The sequence below is a fragment of the Peromyscus maniculatus genome, chromosome 11, assembly GCF_049852395.1.
Source record: "Peromyscus maniculatus bairdii isolate BWxNUB_F1_BW_parent chromosome 11, HU_Pman_BW_mat_3.1, whole genome shotgun sequence".
Lineage (NCBI taxonomy): Eukaryota > Metazoa > Chordata > Mammalia > Rodentia > Cricetidae > Peromyscus > Peromyscus maniculatus.
In genome coordinates this window covers 80,706,493-80,725,550 of record NC_134862.1, presented here as the reverse complement: position 1 = coordinate 80,725,550, position 19,058 = coordinate 80,706,493, and the positions used below count along the sequence as shown (strand labels likewise).

Below are 19,058 nucleotides of genomic sequence, written 5' to 3'. Positions count from 1 at the left end.
CATGGTATTTTAACAATTTACTTAAGGGGCCAGAGAATTTATTCCAGGGTAATGGTACTTACCAACAAACCTGATGGCCTGAGTTCAATTCTCACAATCCATGTGGTTAAGAGAGAGTCTAGTTCTGAGAGGTGTCCTCTAACCTCTTCCCATTTGTCATGGTGCCAGCACACAAATACATAAACTCATGCACACTTGAGGGTACAACATGAATAAAGAGGTATAATAAAATTTTTTCTTTGAAGATGAGTAGTATTCCTCTTTTTATGTGTACCAGATTTCTTTTATCAAAAAGAAAGGTGAAGTCACTAAATTTTCAAGAAAGTAGATTGGCTTAGAGTGTATGCTGTTAAATATCGTGATCCAATCTCCCCCATATGTGGATCCTAGTGCATAAAACATGTAAGTATATGTGTAAATGCTGTGGGATGTCTTTCTGTACTCTGTGAATATGTGTTGCTATGACTGATAAATAAAGAAGCTGCTCCGGCCTATGGTGAGTCAGGTTATAGCCAAGCAGGAAATCCAAGAGAAAGAGAGGAAGTAGAGGGGAGAGGTGGAGGAGATGCTGAGCCACCACCAAGAAGCAACATGCCAGCAGACTGGTAATGCCATGGCCATGTGGCAATACATAGATCAATAGAAAAGGGTTAATTTAAGATGAAAGAACTAGCTAGCAAGAAGCCTGACATATGCCATACAGTTTGTGATTAATATTAAATTAAACCTCTAAGTAATTATTTTATAAGTGGATGTGGGTCTGCAGGTGAGAGAGATTTGTTCCAACTCTGGGTCAGGCAGGACACGGGAAATCTTCCAACTACATGTGAGCAATTGTTGGTGTGAATATATTACATTTATAAAAAAGGTGGGTATATTACATTTATTTTTTTAAAAAGACCAAAAAAGGGTCATTTCAGGTGTACTGGCTGGTTTTGTGTGTCAAATTGACACAAGCTAGAATCATAAGAGAGGAAGAAGCCTCAATTGAGGAAATGCCTCCTTGAGATCCAGCTTACATGTAAGGCATTTTCTTACCTTGCCATCTCTGTGATAGTGGTCCTGGGTTCCCTGAGCAAGCCATGGGAAACAAGCCAGTAAGCAGCACTCCTCCATGGCCTCTGCATCAGCTTCTGCCTCCAGGATCCTGCCCTGTTTGAGTTCCTGTCCTGACTTCCTTCAATATGAACAGCAATTTGGAAGTGTAAGCCAAATAAACCCTTTTCACCTCACCTTGATTTTTGGTCATGGTGTTTGGTCACAGCAATAAAAACCCTAAGATATCAGGTGATGCGGAAAAATGAAATGCAGGTAAATGACACATGACCTGTGAAAAGCAATATAGAGTCAATTGTTTTTCTGTTTTCAACTCTTTTAGGATGTGTGTGTATGTGTTCGATAAGTCCCTAAAATGTAATTGACAGTGAAAGTTAAACACCTTAAGCAAAGCTCCAGAAAGGCCACAAAACCATCCTGAAGTTCACTGAAAAGTATGGAGTTAGGGACTGCGCAAGCAATTGAATGTTTTTTACTTGTGAGTTCATTACAATAAATGACGTTTTTAATTAAAAAGAATTTTTTTAAAAAGGTCTAGGATACAATTCAGTGGGAGAGTGCTTGCCCAGTATCCATGAGGCCCTGGGTTTCATTGTAAGTTTCCATTAAGAAGGAGGAGGAGGAGGAGGAGGAGGAGGAGGAGGAGGAGGAGGAGGAGGAGATGAAGGAGAAGATTTCAATCTAGCAAAAGAATCACAGAGAGAAAAAAGAAAGAATAAAATATAATCTACAAAAAGGATGTCTTTAACTCTTTAGTTCTAGAACAAGACAAACTAGAGAGTAGGTTTATTTAATTAATGTGTTTTGGGTACAAACCACAGAATTATTTTTATAAATTCACACTTTCAATCTATTAAAAAATTATGATAATGGTAATTTGTCTACATTATGTCTGTCCCTGCCATGCCTAACTGCTATACGCTCTGACACACTGCCCTCTGTGAGTCTGGAAATATGAGGTAATTTTCTCTACATCTGCCTTGGAGTTACACTACAACAATGAGGCTGTTCTTTAGCAAAAATGCCCCAAATTTCCCTTTAATGAGTACAGTTAAATTGAAGGTCCAGGGATGTAACTCCATTAACATACATAATGTCCTGGGTCCTATCCCTGATACCACATAAACTGGACATGGCAGTACATACCTCTCGGCAAGTGGAGGCAGAAGGTTCAGAAGTTTGAGGCCAGCATGGCATACATGTCTCAAAAAAAAATCACATTCAAACATATTTTTTTGAGGCTGGAGAGATGGCTCAGCAGTTCAGAGCACTGGCTGCTCTTGCAGAGGACCTGGGTTCAATTCCCAACTTATAAATGGCAGCTCATAGTCACCTATAACTCTCGTTTCAGGATATTCAGTGCCCTCTTACACTCTTAGAGGATAAATTAGAAAAAAAATATTAGAAAAAAAGAAATATATTTAATTAAATACTCACGAATACTATATAAAGTGACTCACTAGCATGCAACAAGTTGTTACTCTATGCCAGGTAACTTCTTAGAACTATACATGTTGTTTCATTTAATTTTTGTGAAAAACACATAGGAACTTTACTGTTATCAATATATTAAAAATAAGGAAATGAAGACTTGGGTAGTTGAAAAACTTAACAAGGGTCAGGGAAAGTCAAGGAGGAAGCAGGACACTAAAAATAATGGCATATGCCACTCATCCCTCTAGGGTACGTGAGGAGTTAAGCCAAATCACCTTCTCAGTGAGGTCCTCCTGGCAGCCTTCTCTGAATTAGAGGCTCCCCTCTGTGCTTCGATAACTCCATGAGTCACACTTTCCTAGAAATTGTCACTTTTGCTCTTGAAAAGCCTGCAGGTTTAGAACGTGGCCCATCTGTCTGCTTTTTCACAGCTCCACAGTCCTTATTGAACTAGGTCCTGGACTAAGTGCTGGGGACATGTGAAGGACAGAAGTGTTCTGCAACTGGTCTGCTCACTCCCAATCAACAGTGCCTGGCACAAGAGAACTGTGTCACACACAGGGGGCTGCCAACAGATAAACCTCATTCAGATTTCCGATTGCTTTCTCTAATTGGAAGAAAGGTGTGTGAAAATAATGAGGAACCAAAGATATCTGTATAGTTTTTAATTTTTTACACTTATTTATGCATGTGTGTGTGTGTATGTGTGCGCACGCATGCACATGTGTATGTGTCACACAAGCCATTATACCATGGAGGTTGGGCAGCTCAGTTTTCTCCTTCTAAAATGTGGATCATGGGAAGCAAAATCAAGTCATTGGGCCCCATGGCAAGCACCCTGACCAGATAAGCCATCCTGCTGGCCTCTCATCTTTGATGAAGAATGAGATAAGAGAAAAGTCAGGAAAGAACAGCTAGCAAAAGCCAGGCTATTAAGGAAAGAGAAGGAGATGGGATAAAAGGGAAAAGTAGAGAGACCACAAGTAATTTCTCATTCAGAACCTAAGAAATCTAGTTCAAACAAGACAAATACTCTTCCCTGCCCCAACATTCTTTTTAAAATGGATGACTGTTTTGCTTGCATGAATACATACAACATGTGTGTGCAGTGCCTAAGGAGACCAGAAGAATATATCAAATCCCCTGGAACTGAAGTTATAGACAGTTGTGACCTATGAGGGTGCTGTGAACCAAACCTATGTATTCTGCAAGAGCAGTTTAGAAGACATAAGACTGTGTCAGAATAAAAGAAGGAGGGTGAGGAAAGAAGGAGGAGGAGGAGAGGGTGGGGGAAGGGGAATAGAGAGATGGCTCAGTAGTTACAGGATTTGCTTTTTTCCAGAGGACTCAAGTGCACTTACCAGCACTTACTTCAGGCAACTCACAACTGCTCTGAGATAATGCTTTTGTACACTGGTTTAATAAAACACTGATTGACCAGTAGTCAGGCAGGAAGTATAGGCAGGGTGAGCAGACTAAAGGAATGCTGAGAAGAGGAAGAACAGAGTCAGGAGTTGCCAGCCAGACACACAGGAATCAAGATGAGAAGGCAGAACTGAGAAAAAGTACTAAGTCATATGGTTAAACATAAATAAGAGTTATGGGTTAATTTAGGTATAAGAGATAGTCAGGAATAAGCCTGAGTTAATGGCCAAAAGATTATAAATAATATCAAGCCTCTGTGTGATTATTGTATAAAAAGGTTCCAGGACAATGGGTGAGAGATTTGTCCCAACTGTGGGCCAGGTGGGACACAGGAAAACTTCTGACTACATTTGGCGTACCAACGTGGGTCTCTCGAATTTCCATAAGTCCTAAAAGTTTAAAAGGGGCTTCTAAACACACAATAATGGAGCCAAAAACAGCTTTCTACTCATTGTCTCATATGGGCCAAGATACAGAGACACCAAGCTACAGAGACACTGTGGTGTGTGGACTTGAACTACAGAATGGTGAGTTCATAGCATATAGGCTTGAGTGCACCATGGCAAATACCTGCCACAGTATACAGAGGCTTCTCCAAGCTGCCATGTATGCTGATTGGTGGATTCAGCTTTCACTAGTACAAGGGGAGAAAAAAGGTTCCTGGGCCAGATACAGAGGAAGGAAGATGGTAAGGCAGAGCTGAGAAAAGGTACCAAGCCATGAAGCTAAACATAAATGAGAATTATGGGTTAAGTATAAAAGCTAGTCAGTAACAAGTCTGAGCTAATGGCCAAGCAGTTATAAATTATATTAAACCTCTGTGGAACCACTTTTTAAAAGGCTACAGGACTGTGGGTGAGAGATTTGTAATATAAAAAAAAAAAGGAAGAAGGCTAATAAAGGAAAAATACAAAATGTACAATTTGAGGAGATGAGAACCAGGAAGTGGAATGGAGCTAAATCCTGTGTTCAAGGAGATTAAAAGATTAAGAAATGGAATAAAGGGAATGGTAACATCAGGGCAAGATCCAACCCAGCGATGTTTTAAAGCTTAGAACCAGCAGTAGCAGTACATGCCTTTAATACCAGTACTCAAGAAACAGGGGCCATCTTACCAAAGAACTCTAAGAATCAGCACAATCCCCATCAAAATTCCATCACAATTCTTTAAAGACCTTGAAAGGACAATACTCAGCTTCTTATGGAAAAACAAAAATGCAGAATAGCTAAAACAGTCCTGTACAATAAAAGAACTTCCAGAGATATCACCATCTCTGATTTCAAACTTTACTACAGAGCCATAGTAATAAAAACCATATGATATTGCCATAAAAACAGATACATTGATCAATGGAATCATATCAAAGACCCAAACATAAATCCACACACCTAAGAACACCAGATGTTTTACAAAGAAGCCAGAAGTCTACCATGGAAAAAACAAAGATTTATCAACAAATGATGCTGGTCTAACTGGATGTCAGCATGTAAAAGAATGCAAATAGATCCACAGTTATCACCTTGCACAAAACTCAAGTCCAAGTGGATCAAAGACCTCAACATAAAACCAGATACACTGAACCTAATAGAAGAGAAAGTGGGGAACAGCCTTGAACACATTGGCACAACTTCCTGAATAGAACATCAGTAGCACAGGCATTAAGATCAGCAATTAATAAATGGACTTCATAAAACTGAAAAGCTTCTGTAAGGCAAAGGACGGTCAATAGAACAAAATGGCAGCCTATAGAATCAGAAAAGATTTTCACCAGCTCCACATCTCACAGCTAATATCCAAAATATATAAAGTACTCAAGAAACATTTGGGAACTCAAGAAACTACACATTAAAAATCTAAATAATACAATTTTTAAATGGTGTAGAGATCTAAACAGAGAATTCTCAACAGAGGAATATCAAGTGGCTGAGAAACATTTTAAGAAATGTTTAACACCCTTAGCTATCAGAGAAATGCAAATCAAGATGATGCTGAGATTCCATCTTACACCTAGGACATGGAGCAAGAGGAACACTCCTCCATTACCGGTGGAAGTGCAAACTTGTACAACTACTTTGGAAATCAATTATGGTGGCTCCTGACACTATTTGGAATCCGACCACCCCAAGACCCAGCTATGACACTCTCAGGTATGTACCTAGAGGACACTCCATCCTACCACAAGGACACATGCTCAACTATGTTCATAGCAGCTTTATTCATAATAGCCAGAAACTGGAAACATTCTGGATATCCCTCAACCAAAGAATAAAGAACATATACTTTTATACAATGGAATATTAGTTAGCTGGTTTTTTTAAAAATCATGAAATTTGGGCCGGGCGGTGATGGCGCACACCTTTAATCCCAGCACTCAGGAGGCAGAGCCAGGCAGATCTCTGTGAGTTCGAGGCCAGCCTGGGCTACCAAGTGAGCTCCAGGAAAGGCGCAAAGCTATGCAGAGAAACCCTGTCTCGAAAAAAAAAAAATCTTGAAATTTGCAGGCAAATGGATGGAACTCTAAAAAAAAAAATCATCCTGAGTGAGCTAACCCAGACCCAATAAGACAAACATGGTATGCACTCACTTATAGATGAATATTAGCTGTAAAGTAAAGGATAATCAGGCTACAATCCAAAAACTAAGAGAAGCTAAGTAACAAGGAGGGCTCAGAGGGACACATGGATCTCTCTAAAAAGGGAAAATAGAATAGATTTTGTGTAGTCGGTATAGGGATACACACCTTTAATCCCAGCACTCGGTAGACAGAGGTAGGTAAATTTCTGTGAGTTTGAGCCTGGTCAATAAAGAGATTTCCAAAACAGCAGGGGCTATTACACAGAGAAATCCTGTCCCAAGAAAACACAAAGAATTGATTTCAAGAGTACACTAGGAGTGGGAACAGGAGAAACCTGATTGAAGGGTGGAGGGAGAATACTGGGAGAGATGCCTGGAATTGGAGCCATTTCAAGCAAGGTAGAAACCAGGTGCAGTGGAAACTCCCTGGAATCTACAATGGTGACCTTGGCAGTTTGAAAGAAAATGACCCTCAAAGGGAGTAGAACTAGTAGGAGTGGCTTTATTGGAAGAAGGGTGTCACTGTGGGGGCAGGCTTTGAAGTCTCTTTCCTAAGCTTCACTTAGTGTGATAGTCAGTCCTCTTCCTGTTGCCTGCAAAATGTAGGACTCTCAGCTACTTCTCCAGTACCATGTCCACCAGCACACTGCCATGCTCTCCACCATTATGATAATGGACTCAACCTCTGAAAATGTAAGCAGCTACCCAATTAAATCTTTTCCTTTGTAAGAGTTGCTATTGTCATTGTTGTGGGATGTTCAATCACACTGTGAACCCCGAGTTTGCATAATTAAAAAAAATCAACCTTAGGTCAGGAGGCCCAGTTAGCAACTAGCTGACAGAAAGTAATCATAGAGAGTGATAGGGTGTCTAGAGGATGATAGAGAGATGCACAGGAAGTAATAGGGAGGAACTTAGTGTAGGGTGAGTTCTTTTGTTTTGGCAGAATGGAAGGATTCGCTCCTTCAGAGATGCCAGCAAAGAGAGAAGGTCATCAAGTTGCTACTCATCCTCTCTGAGCTGGCAAGTTTTCAACCCAGCCTTTGACTCCAGGCCCTTATTAATAAATAGAATGATAAAGATTTAATTAAAAGCTATATTTGGCAGCAGTAATATACCTGGTGCCTGTGGAAAAAGAATTCCTAACAGGCAGTGGCCTGAGTGGCTGGGCCACTGCCACAGAAGTAGGACAATGACTACAGAACCACATTTGCTGGCTAAAACAGCAGTAGATTAATGCACAGCCTCTGTGCCCAAGAAAAACAACAGGGCACAGTGTCTTTTCACAGCAATTAAAACCCTAAGACAGTGGCCCTAGTGAAAATGCTTAGTAATAGAGAATAAGGATCCTGAACTCTCCATCTTCTGTAACCAGACAAGTCTTCCAGTGGAAGGATTGGGACACCAACCTAGCTACAAAACCTTTGAACTACAATTTGTCCTGGCTACTTGATGTGCTAGGATACAGATGGTACAGAATTTCTGGGAGTGGCCAACCAATGGCTGGTCCAACTTGTGACCCAGGCCATGAGAGGAAGCCCATGCCTGAAAAATGTCTGGAGGGCAAGGAACCAGAGTCTAGATAGCCCAGAGACCGAGGATAGAACCAAATGTGACTGGGAGGGAATCAATGAAATGATTCCTAATGATATTCTGCTGTAGACTAGAGCCTAGCATAATCATCATCAGAGAGGCTCCATCCAGCAACTGATGAGAGCAGATGCAGAGACCCACAGCTAAACATTAGGTGAAGCTTGGGGAATCCTGTGCTACATGGGGAGGAAGGATTGTAGGAGCTAGAGTGGTCAAGGACACCACAAAAACATGGCCCACAGAATCAACTAACCAGGACTCATAGGGGCTCACAGAGACAGAACTAATCAGGGATCCTATATGGGTGTGACCTAGGTCCTCTACATATGTTATGGTTGCATAGCTTGGTCTCCTTGTAGAACTAATAAAGTAGGAGTCGAGGTTGTCTCTAACTCTTTGGCCTGCTCTTAGCACCGTCTTCCTCCTACTGAGTTGCCAGCCTTAATATGAGGGGATGTGCCTAGGCTTATTGTAACTTGATATGCCATGTTTGGTCTATAGCCCTGGGAAGCCTGTCCTTTTCTAAAGGGAAATGAGCTGGGTGGTGGTGACACACGCCTTTAGTCCCAGCACTCAGGAGGCAGAGACAGGTGAATATCTGTGAGTTTGAGGCCACCCTGGTCTACAAAATGAGTTTCAGAAAAGGCACAAAGCTACACAGAGAAACACTGTCTCTAAAAACAAAAACAAACAAAAAAAGCTACAGGGAAATGGAGGAGGAGTGGATCTGGGGGAGAGGGGAGTAAGGGAAGGACTGAGAGGAGAGGAGGAAGAGGAGGCTGCTGTCAGGATGTAATATTAAAGATGTATTTATTTATTATGCACACAGTGTTCTGCCTGCATGATTGCCTGCAGGCCAGAAGAGGGCACCAGATGTCATTAGAGATGGGTTTGGGGAATTGAATGCAGGACCTTTGGAAGAGCAGCCAGTGCTCTTAACCACTAAGCCATCTCTCCAGACCTAAAAGAATCGATTTTTTTAAAAAGACTATTGCTAAATCAGGATTCAGTCCTGATAGCTGAAGAACAACAAACCAGGGCAGCAGAAACTCTTTTGAAATCTCTCATCCCTGTACAAAAGGGATTCACGAAGACACCAAGCCTGTAATGAACATGATTTATTCTCCTTTCCTGTGTCATTAGCATTCTAGTTACTAGGTAAGTTTTCTGTGAGGCCACACACTGAAGAAGAAGTCTGGGTCCCACACCACAAAGTTCTCAATGATAGAACAGAAGCACGGCTGCTTCAGTTATCTCCCGGCTACTGCTGTACCCAGTGTGAGTTCCATATCCATTCCAATCAAATGCAGAGAAGTCCCCACACTGCCGAGGGTTACCTTCTGGGAAGAATCCTCCTCCACCAATGCAGTGCTGGAAAAGAAGGAAGAGAGGAAATAGCAATGAGAGGTCAGCTGGTGATATGGTCCAGATATGAAGTGTCTTCCCCAAAGGTGTTATGCGCTGAAGACCTGGTCCCCAGTGTAAGTAACATCCAGAGGCAGGACTTTGGGGAAGGCTTAAATATAAGAACCCTGCCTTCATCAACTGGCTAATCATTAATGAGTTCACAATTTTGAACAGACTATTGGAAGGTGGTAAATCTATGGATGGGGTTGGATATCTGGTTAGAGGAGCTAGATAACTGGGAAAGGAAGTGTAATGTGTCAGGCAAGAGGGGGCCATGTGCTTTGTGACACAAATGTACCTCTGTGGAAGCAGAATTAGAGGATAATCTCCAGGCATTGTTGGTCCTTGACTTTCCACCTTGTTTGAGACAGGTTCTCTTCACCACTGTGTTAACCATGTTAGCTGACCTAAGAGGTTTGGAAGGGTGCCCTGCCTGTCTCCCATCCCTCTCTGGGGGACACTGGAATTACAGACACCCCCACTACTGTGTGCAGGTGTTGTATGGGTTCCAGAGATATGAACTCAGATTACCAGACATGCATCTCAAGTTCTTTACCCACTACGCCATCTTTTCACCCACAAAGAAGCATGATTTTGAAGGTGACTTGCCTTGGCCTTTCATGCTGTTTCTCAGCTTCCTGGCCACCATTCACTAAGCCACACTGCTCCGATATGCCCTTCCTGTAGAATGTTTCTGTCTCACCATAGATCTAACAACAATGGAACCAACTGACCACAAGCTAAAATCTCTGAAAGAATGAAACTAGACTTTCCCCCTCTTAACCTCTTTCTCTTGTGTATGAATCAGAGAGGCAGAAGGCTGACTATTACAGCTGATGGGCTCAGACACACCTTAAAAGCCAAGCTGAGTGAACTCTTAGTCCCTCCTCATACTCTCCATTGGTGGTATCATTCTGTTTGATCCATAAAACATCCGTCCATTGGCTTTAGTGGCATCACTGTCTCTTCCTTACTTCTATGAATCTTTGTTATCAGGTTCCCTGGCTAGACTTTTCCTTCATGAATTTCTTAAGCACCACTTCCCAGAGGGGACACATGTTCCAGTTCTGTGTAGCTTGTGCCATGTCTCTGCCTTCAATTAACTGACTATTCACTGATTGTTGAAACTGTCTATCTGCAGTCCAGATGTTTCTTGAGCTAAAGATTTTAAATCCATCTGACATTCAAATCACTATTTGGACATTTCAAGCTCCACATGAAAAACAAGGTTAGCTACAGCCATGTGCCACTTAACAATGGGCATTTATTGTGATAAATTCATTGGCTGTTCTGACCACAGTGTAAACAGCACAGGGTGTCCTCAAACAGTCTAGAATCATTATGATGTTTCTAGGCAGTATCACCACATGAGACCACTGCCATCTAAGCAATCCATCACTGACCATAGCATGTAGCAGCATATGAGTGTAAATCCCTTCTTGATTCCAAACCTTGTCTTCATTCAGACATTGTGACTTAATAAATGATATTCATTGACTTTGAACTTGCTGTTTCCATGTCTTAACCTCCCAAGTAGCAGAATATGTTCTGTCACACCAAGAATTACTAGTGTGCTATTACAAAGAAATATGATTATAGGCAATGATAGTATGTTGCAGACTTCAAAAGCTAGAGGAAATCATTTGGAATGTTTCCACCACAAGGAAATGCATGTTTGAGAGACAGACAGGCTTAACCTGATGTAAACATTGCATGATCTATTCGTGTATTGAACCATCGCAGTGTATTCTATTAATTTATACCTTTATGTTATTAGTTAAGTAAATTTAATTTTAATAAGTTGTTTTAAATGATGTTTACTCACTCAAGTGAAAACCATATAGTTATCCTAGACATCTCTTCCCATTCTATGTATTTGTCTGGTCTCAAATTTTAAATCATCAGCATTCACTGGCCGCATACACAGGTACTGCTCTACTTCATGCTTTCATTTGGACCCTGGAAAACACCTTGCTTTGTGCTTAGTCTTTCCCCACTCAAAGTTGACTTTGTGCTATCAGTGTCATCTTAACACAAAGATGATGAAGTTAGTCTTCGCCTTTAAAATGTGTCAGTGGCTCCCATCATTTACATGCAGTACAAACTCACTAGAGTAATGTAAAGGTTTCTTCCTTTTCTAGCTCCTGTTAACACTTCCTAAATCAGCTCTTGCCTCTACCCTACATCCATCTATACAACAAAACTAAAACACAGCTTGCTCTTCCTCAATACCACAAGTTACCTGAAACACTGGAAAACTGGAATACGCTGTTCACTTACCCTAAATTTGTCTGCACCATAAGCTTCTATCCACCTCCCAAGACACAACTCAAAACTACTTCTCCTATAAACCGAGTGTAATGTCACGTGCCTGTCATCCTAGCACTGGGAAGCTAAAGGCAAGAGGACCATCCTCACTACACAGTGAGTTTAGAACCAACCTAAAATACATGAGACCTGTCTCAAAAACAAAAATCCTTTCCTGCAGTCAGTACTCTGCCATTCCCAATGATCAATGTAGCCCCTGGTTATTTTTTGTTTGGTTGGTTTTTTATTTTGCTGTCTTTTGCTTTATGGCACTAGGAACCAAACCCAGGGCCTTCTGCATGTTAGGCAAATTTTTTACCACTAAGCCATACCCAAGCTCCTTAGTTTATATTTCTATTATACTTCAAACATATCAGTTAACAATTACACATTTGTGTGAAAGTATAACCTACTAAGTGCTAGCAAGGTACATGGCATGGCATGTCTCCTGTACCATTACAGTGTAGGTGCTCAACAAGCTATGCTAAACAGTAAGTGAATAACACATTGGACCTGTGCACACTGCATTTCATATTCTTCAGACGAGACTGAAAGGTGAATAGGAACCAGATTTTCACAAGGAGACCTTCCTTTTCATTATCTCCATCACTCTCCATCACAATCAGGGGACCTCCTTGTCAGCAAAGCTTCTCATCATACCAGGAGAATAGATACTCTGATGACCAAAAAATGAAATATTAAAAAGGGCCACCTGTGAGGGGCTCAGGACCCTTTTCTGAGACTGTTACTTTGAGGAGGTCTGGCTTCCAAAGGAATTTGTTATTCTTGGCAATCCCCACCTCATCCTGCCTTTTGCCACAAACTAGAAAAATAAATAAATAAACAGAAGGGTCTAATGATTCCAGGTTAAGGGAGTATCAGGCAGCTGCAGTAGAACTGAGTGCACCTCCCCTCCCAATCAGTCTACATGATGACCTCTAACCACAGAAAGTGCCTGTGATCAGGAGGTGGAGAGACTGGATGAAGTCTACCAGATGTCCAAAACTCTTTCGCTAATCCTTCCGCACAATAAGCATCTGTACAAACCCTGGGAGGGATCATTTATCTGAAAGCTAAATCCTGGGTGGAGAATGACAATACCTGGGGACTCTCTTACAATCTCAGCCCCAAAGGCTTCCACAGACTTTCTAAATATAAGTGTCACCCTGACTCCAAGTAACTGAGTGCTTTATCCTAAATACTAAGCAAACAGCTACAGTGCATTAGGAGATATAACATTGACTTTGGTCTTCAACCAGATAGCATATTTGTATCTAGACAGAAGTTCTGATCCCTGAGACCATGCCAGCTATAAGGAAAGCTCACACTCTTTCACACACATGCTCACACTACCATGACAGTCTCCCATGCTCAACACACACTGAAAAACTCAGTCTAACCACAGGCCCCCGTGGTCCCTAATAAGACTCATGAGTTTGGAGTTAGAGAAATGGCTCAGCAGTTCAGAACACTTGCTGCTTTTGCAGAAGGATCCAAGTTCAGTTCCCAAGTACCCATGTCAGGCATGTCAAAACCATATGTAACTCCATTTCCAGGGAATCTAGCATCCTCTTCTGGCTTCCAAGGTTACCTGTACTCACATGCACATACCTGCACACAATCACACAGGTATATACATAATATAAAAATTTTAAAAATATTTTTTAAAAGACTCAAATTTCAGAATTACATCCAGTGACCCTCATGCCAGGACACATGGCAGTGGCAGCTTTCTCATTATTAAACACTCTGAACTGAACAAATCCTGCAGTGAATTCCTCTGAAAAGAAAAGGTAGAAAACAGCATTCAAGGCAGATTCTAGAAATCCTTGTCGTGAGGTCAGTGCAGAGATTGTCAGTGCCAGGCACACTTTCTAGGTCAAGACATTAGAAAAACTGGGTGGAGTCCGACACTATCATGACCATTGCCTGAAACATCCCAACCACAAAGGTAGATAACAGGAGCTTTTTCCAAATCTCAGAGTCCAGAATGAGTCTTCAAAAGACCCCAGTCTACAGGAGGCTTGTTTGAAGAAATTTAGTAACCTGGGAAGATCACACTGACAACCTCCAGTGGACCATCACAGCAGGTAACAAGTAAATGCTCTGGTCCTAATACAGTTCCCTTGTCCCCATTAATTTTAAACTTTTATAGCCAAGAATAAAGAACAAGAGATTTAAATTACACAGCACAGGCTCAACATCTATGAAGGATATGTTCCATCTTTGGATTTATAATTAATAGCACTATAGTCACCCCTCACAACAGAAATGAAACTCCATTTTTTCTGTTGTTTTACCCTGTTTGGGGGTTGTTGTTTGTTTGTTTTTGTTTTGCTTTTCGTTTTGTTTTTTATTTTATATTTTTTATAATTTGATTTAATATTACATATCAGCCTGTCCTCTGTCCTCCCTCCTCCCACGCCATCCTCCCCTACCCCCAACCCACCCCCAATTCCCATTTCCTCCAGGGCAAGGACTCCCCTGGGGATTCAGCTCAACCTAGTAGATTCAGTCCAGGCAGGTCCAATCCCCTCCTCCCAGGCTGAACAAAGTGTCCCTTCATAGGCCCCAGGTTCCAAACAGCCAGCTCATGCACTAAGGACAGGTCCCGGTCCCACTGCCTGGGTGCCTCCCAAACAGTTCAAACTGATCAACTGTCTCACTTATCCAGAGAGCCTAAACCAGTTGGGGGCTCCTCAGCTATTGGTTCATAGTTCATGTGTTTCCACTAGTTTGGCTATTCGTCCCTGTGCTTCTTCCAATCTTGGTCTCAATAGTTCTCACTAGATGTAAAACAAAGGATGACTAGACTCCTACTCACAACTCCAGGGAGGCTACCTAGAAAACAGGACCCTAAGAAAGACACAGGGATCGCCCAATGACAGAGAAATGGATGAGATCTACATGAGCAAAATGGACGTGGGGGGGGGGTGGTAATGAAGGGCAAGGGTCGAGGGAAAGCGAGCTCAGGTGAGTGGGAGACCCCAGCTGGATGAAGAACAGAGAGGGAGAACAAGGGAAAAGAGACCATGATAAATGAAGACCATGTGAGAATAGGAAGAAGCAAAGTACTAGAGGGGTCCCCAGAAATCCACAAAGATACCCCCACAATAGACTGTTGGCATGGTTGAGAGAAAGCCTGAAATGACCTACTCTGGTGATGGGATGGGCAAACACTCTAACTGTCCTGCTAGAAATCTCAACCAATGAATGATGGAAGCAGATGCAGAGATCCACGGCCAGGCCCCAGGTGGAGCTCCAGGAGTCCAATCGGTGAGAAAGAGGAGGGATTGTTTGTTGTTGTTGTTGTTGTTTTTCTGTTGTTCTATCCCTTGCACATTGGATCTGGTATGGTGATATTCTATTTGTACTGAAATGTGATTTTACTTGTATGTTAATAAATAAAGTTGCCTGGGGGTCAGAGCTAATAGCAAGCCATAGCAGAAGCCAGGCGGTGGTAACACACACCTTTAATACCGATCACATGACAGGCAGAACTCTGTGTGTTCAAGGATACAGCCAGCATGGAGACACACGCCTTTAATCTCAATACCAACCATAGAGACCTAGAGGTCTGTATAGACAGGCAGTGACAAAGAGGTCATGTGGTTTGGTTTACAACCAGTGAGAAGGCAGAACAGAAAGTCAATAAAAAGACAGATACACAGGAAGTAGGTCTCTTTCTGAGGGGAAGGATACCAGCAGCAGGAAGGGTAAGAAAGCGGTTTTAAGTCTCAGCTCTCAGCTCCTGCTCTAACCTCTTGGGCTTTTAACTCTGCATTTGGCTCTGTGTTTCTTATTTAATAAAACTGTTACATCTACAATCTGGCCTGTTCCTGAGAAACCACTGGATGATATCAGGGTTGCTAGGATTTAATTCTATAGGCAAGTTTCCCTACTGCAAATACAGACTCTCCTAATGATGCCCTGTGCTCTCAGGCAAGTTCCTGGCCCTTAAGTGCTCCAGTCTCCAAATCTGTAAAATGGATTAGTGATAGTTCAAAGCTCAAGGGTTATCATGCAAATGAAGTGAAATAAAACACAAACATTCATAGTAGAAAAGCAGACTACAGTGGATGGTAAATGACTGTTACTTATCATAGAGCTCCTGAATATAAGTGTCACCTTGACTCCAGGTAACTAATAGTTTTATCCTAAAATCTAAGCAAACAGCAACAGTGCATTAGAAGTATAATGTGGACTATAGTTTTCAACAAGACAGGATTTTTGTATCTAGACCAAAATAGATACAAGGAAAGGTCGCACTCTCATACCCATACACACACTAATACGATAGTCTCCCACACTCAATATACACAGATATACACTGACAATCTCAGTCTTATTCATGAGCCTCTTTGGACACTACACAGACTCACATGCTCAGTGTTACATCCAGTGACCCTCATCCCAACACACAAGGCGTTGGCTGCTCCCTCATTGTTAAACACTCTAAACTGGATGTATCCTGCAGTGAATTCACCTGAAAATAAGAGACAGAAAACAGCATTCAAGGAAAATGCCACAAATAGCTGTCACCCTGAGTTTGATGGTAACAGGTTCAGGACATACAGTCTAAAATATCAGACCCATTGGGGGAGACTCACCTATTCCCACCTTATAGACCGCAAGAGCCAGTCCTTGAAAAAGAGGTCCCCATTTGCCAGAGTTTAAATGGAGAAATATATGATATAGCAAGGTGTCTCTACTGAATATCTCCAAGGGCTTCTAACAGCAGTTAGCAACAGTGTCCATTCTTGTCCTGTTCACATTTACCTTGCTAACTTTTCTTTAAAGCCTTACATCCCAAGAATAAATTAGAAGAACTTTGAATTATATAGCCCAAGCTTAGCATTTATAAAGGGTAGATGCAACATTTGGATTTGTATTAAACAACATAGCAGTCACCCCTCACAACAGAAATAAAACACCATTGTTTTTCTTTTGTTCAGCCCCATGCAATGGACCTAGTCTACTCCTAAGAAACCTCTGAGTGATAATGGGGTTGCTAAGAGTAGATTCTGGAATTGTGTATCCCAAGTACAAATGCCGACTTTGGAGAAATATCTCCTGTGCTTCCTAGTCTTGGAGGGAGGCAGAAACCCAGATGCTGGGAAACTAAAGGGATGATCCTTCCTCATACTCTTCTGGCCATCCATAATACTGGCAGATGTCCTGTATTTGAACAATTGGATGCTCTAGCCCAGAATTCTGACTCTTTAGGTGGGGGAACAAAACATTGTGCTTAGATATGGAATGTCTACTACAGGCTTGTGTGCTGAATTATTGGTCCCCAGCTGGTGCCACAGAGGCTAGAGGCATTGGATTCCCTGGAACTAGAGTTACGGGCAGCAGTGAGTCACCTGACAAGAGTGCTGGGAATCAAACTTGAGTTCTCTGGAAGGGCAGTACATGCTCTTAAACACTAAATCACTTCTCCAGTCCTCATCCCATATCTTAAATTGCATCTATGTTTTCCATTGTTCTGTAGATATTTTCTCTGAATTGAAACAATGTTTTCTGGAAGGAGGAAGGAGGCTGAGAAGACTCAAGAAGTAAACAACTTACAAGACTCAGGATATTCATGAAATTGACTAGATTCATAAAGGCCCTCCCCCAGTGTCTCAGTTCCATTTATTTTGCTGTAAGAAGATACTCTAACAAAAAACAACTTAGGGGAGAAAAGGGTTATTTTAGCTTGCAATTCCAAGTTACAGTCAATCATTGTGGGAAGTTAAGGCAGGAAATTGAAGCAGCTAGTCACATGACATCCACAGTTGAAAGAAGAAAGAAATGAATCAATGTACACATGTTTGGTGCTCACCTTTTTATTTAAGTTCAGGGCCCAAGTTCTGGGGAACAATGCTACCCACATCCATTAATGCAATCAAGGAAACTCCATTAATGTGTTAATCATTCCACTGTTGTAATCGTGGCATGAACATCATAACAGTCACCAATAATTTCTAATTGCATTTAAGGCCTGCTACACAAGATGAAACTCATACTTATCATCATTACTGGGGCTAATAACCTGTGGTTAGAGAGGTCCTTACTACTATTATTCAGACAAATGGACATAGATTATTTTCTATTTCATTATTTTCAAATTTATTATTTTTAATTTGAGATTACAATGACATCATTTACATGAGATTACATGACTCTCACGTTTCTTCCTTTCCCCACAAATTCATGGCTGCTTTTCTCTTTTTGGTTAATATATAATAATCCATTGTGCAAATGTACCACATTTTCCTTATCCATTCTTTGGTAAGGGGCATTTAGGTTGTTTCCAGATTCTATTTATTATGAATAATGCTGCTATGAATATAGCTGAGCAAGTGTCCTTGTAGTATAATTGAGCATCTTTTAGGTACATGCACAAAATTGGTATAGCTGGGTCTTAAGGTAGATTGATTCCCATTTTTCTGAGGAACCACCATATTGATTTCCAAAGTGGCTGAAACAGTTTGCACTCCCACCAACAGTGGAGAAGTGTTCCTCTTACTCCACATCCTCTCCAACATAAGCTGTCATCAGTGCTTTTTGATCTTATCTATTCTGATGACTTAATCTTACACCCACCGATCAATGTATCTCTCAATCCTCAATCTATCAAACCAGAGAAACCTCTATTTCCAGTAGATGATCATTAGCATAGAGACCCACAACTGGTCAGGGTGCAGAAAAAAGAAATTTGGGAATTTTTTCTTATAAATTTTTTTTTTTTTTTTGGTTTTTCGAGACAGGGTTTCTCTGTGTAGCTTTGCGCCTTTCCTGGGACTCACTTGGTAGCCCAGGCTGGCCTCGAACTCACAGAGATCCGCCTGGCTCTGCCTCCCGAGTGCTGGGATTAAAGGCGTGCGCCACCACCGCCCGGCTTAAATTTTTACTATATTTATTTTGTGTGCATGTGTGTGTGTACACAGGGCATAGTACATGAATGGTAGTCAGAGGACAACTTGTGAGAACTGGTTCTCTCTTTCCACAATGTGGATCCCAGGTAGGCAGTTATCTTTTCCCACTGAGACATCTCTCAAACCCTCCTTTTCTTAAAGGCATTTGTTTATTTTCTCTCTTCCCTCCTTTCTCTTATTTCTCTTCCTCCTCCTATCATGCCCTTCTTTCCTCCTTTTCTCCCTCCCTGTTTTGTTGACATATGGTCTCCATGTGTAACTCAGGCTATCCTTAGACTTTCAGTCCTTTTGCTCAAGCCTCCTGAGAAAATAGGCATGTCCCACCACACCCAGATAAG

General features: G+C 41.5%; 1 protein-coding gene across 1 annotated transcript in view; it reads left to right on the top strand.

Annotated features, from left to right (window-relative positions):
- LOC102911632 (intelectin-1a-like) overlaps positions 1–19,058 on the top strand; it is a 144,106-nt gene that overhangs the window by 81,121 nt on the left and 43,927 nt on the right. The gene's annotated exons all lie outside the window — the stretch shown is intronic.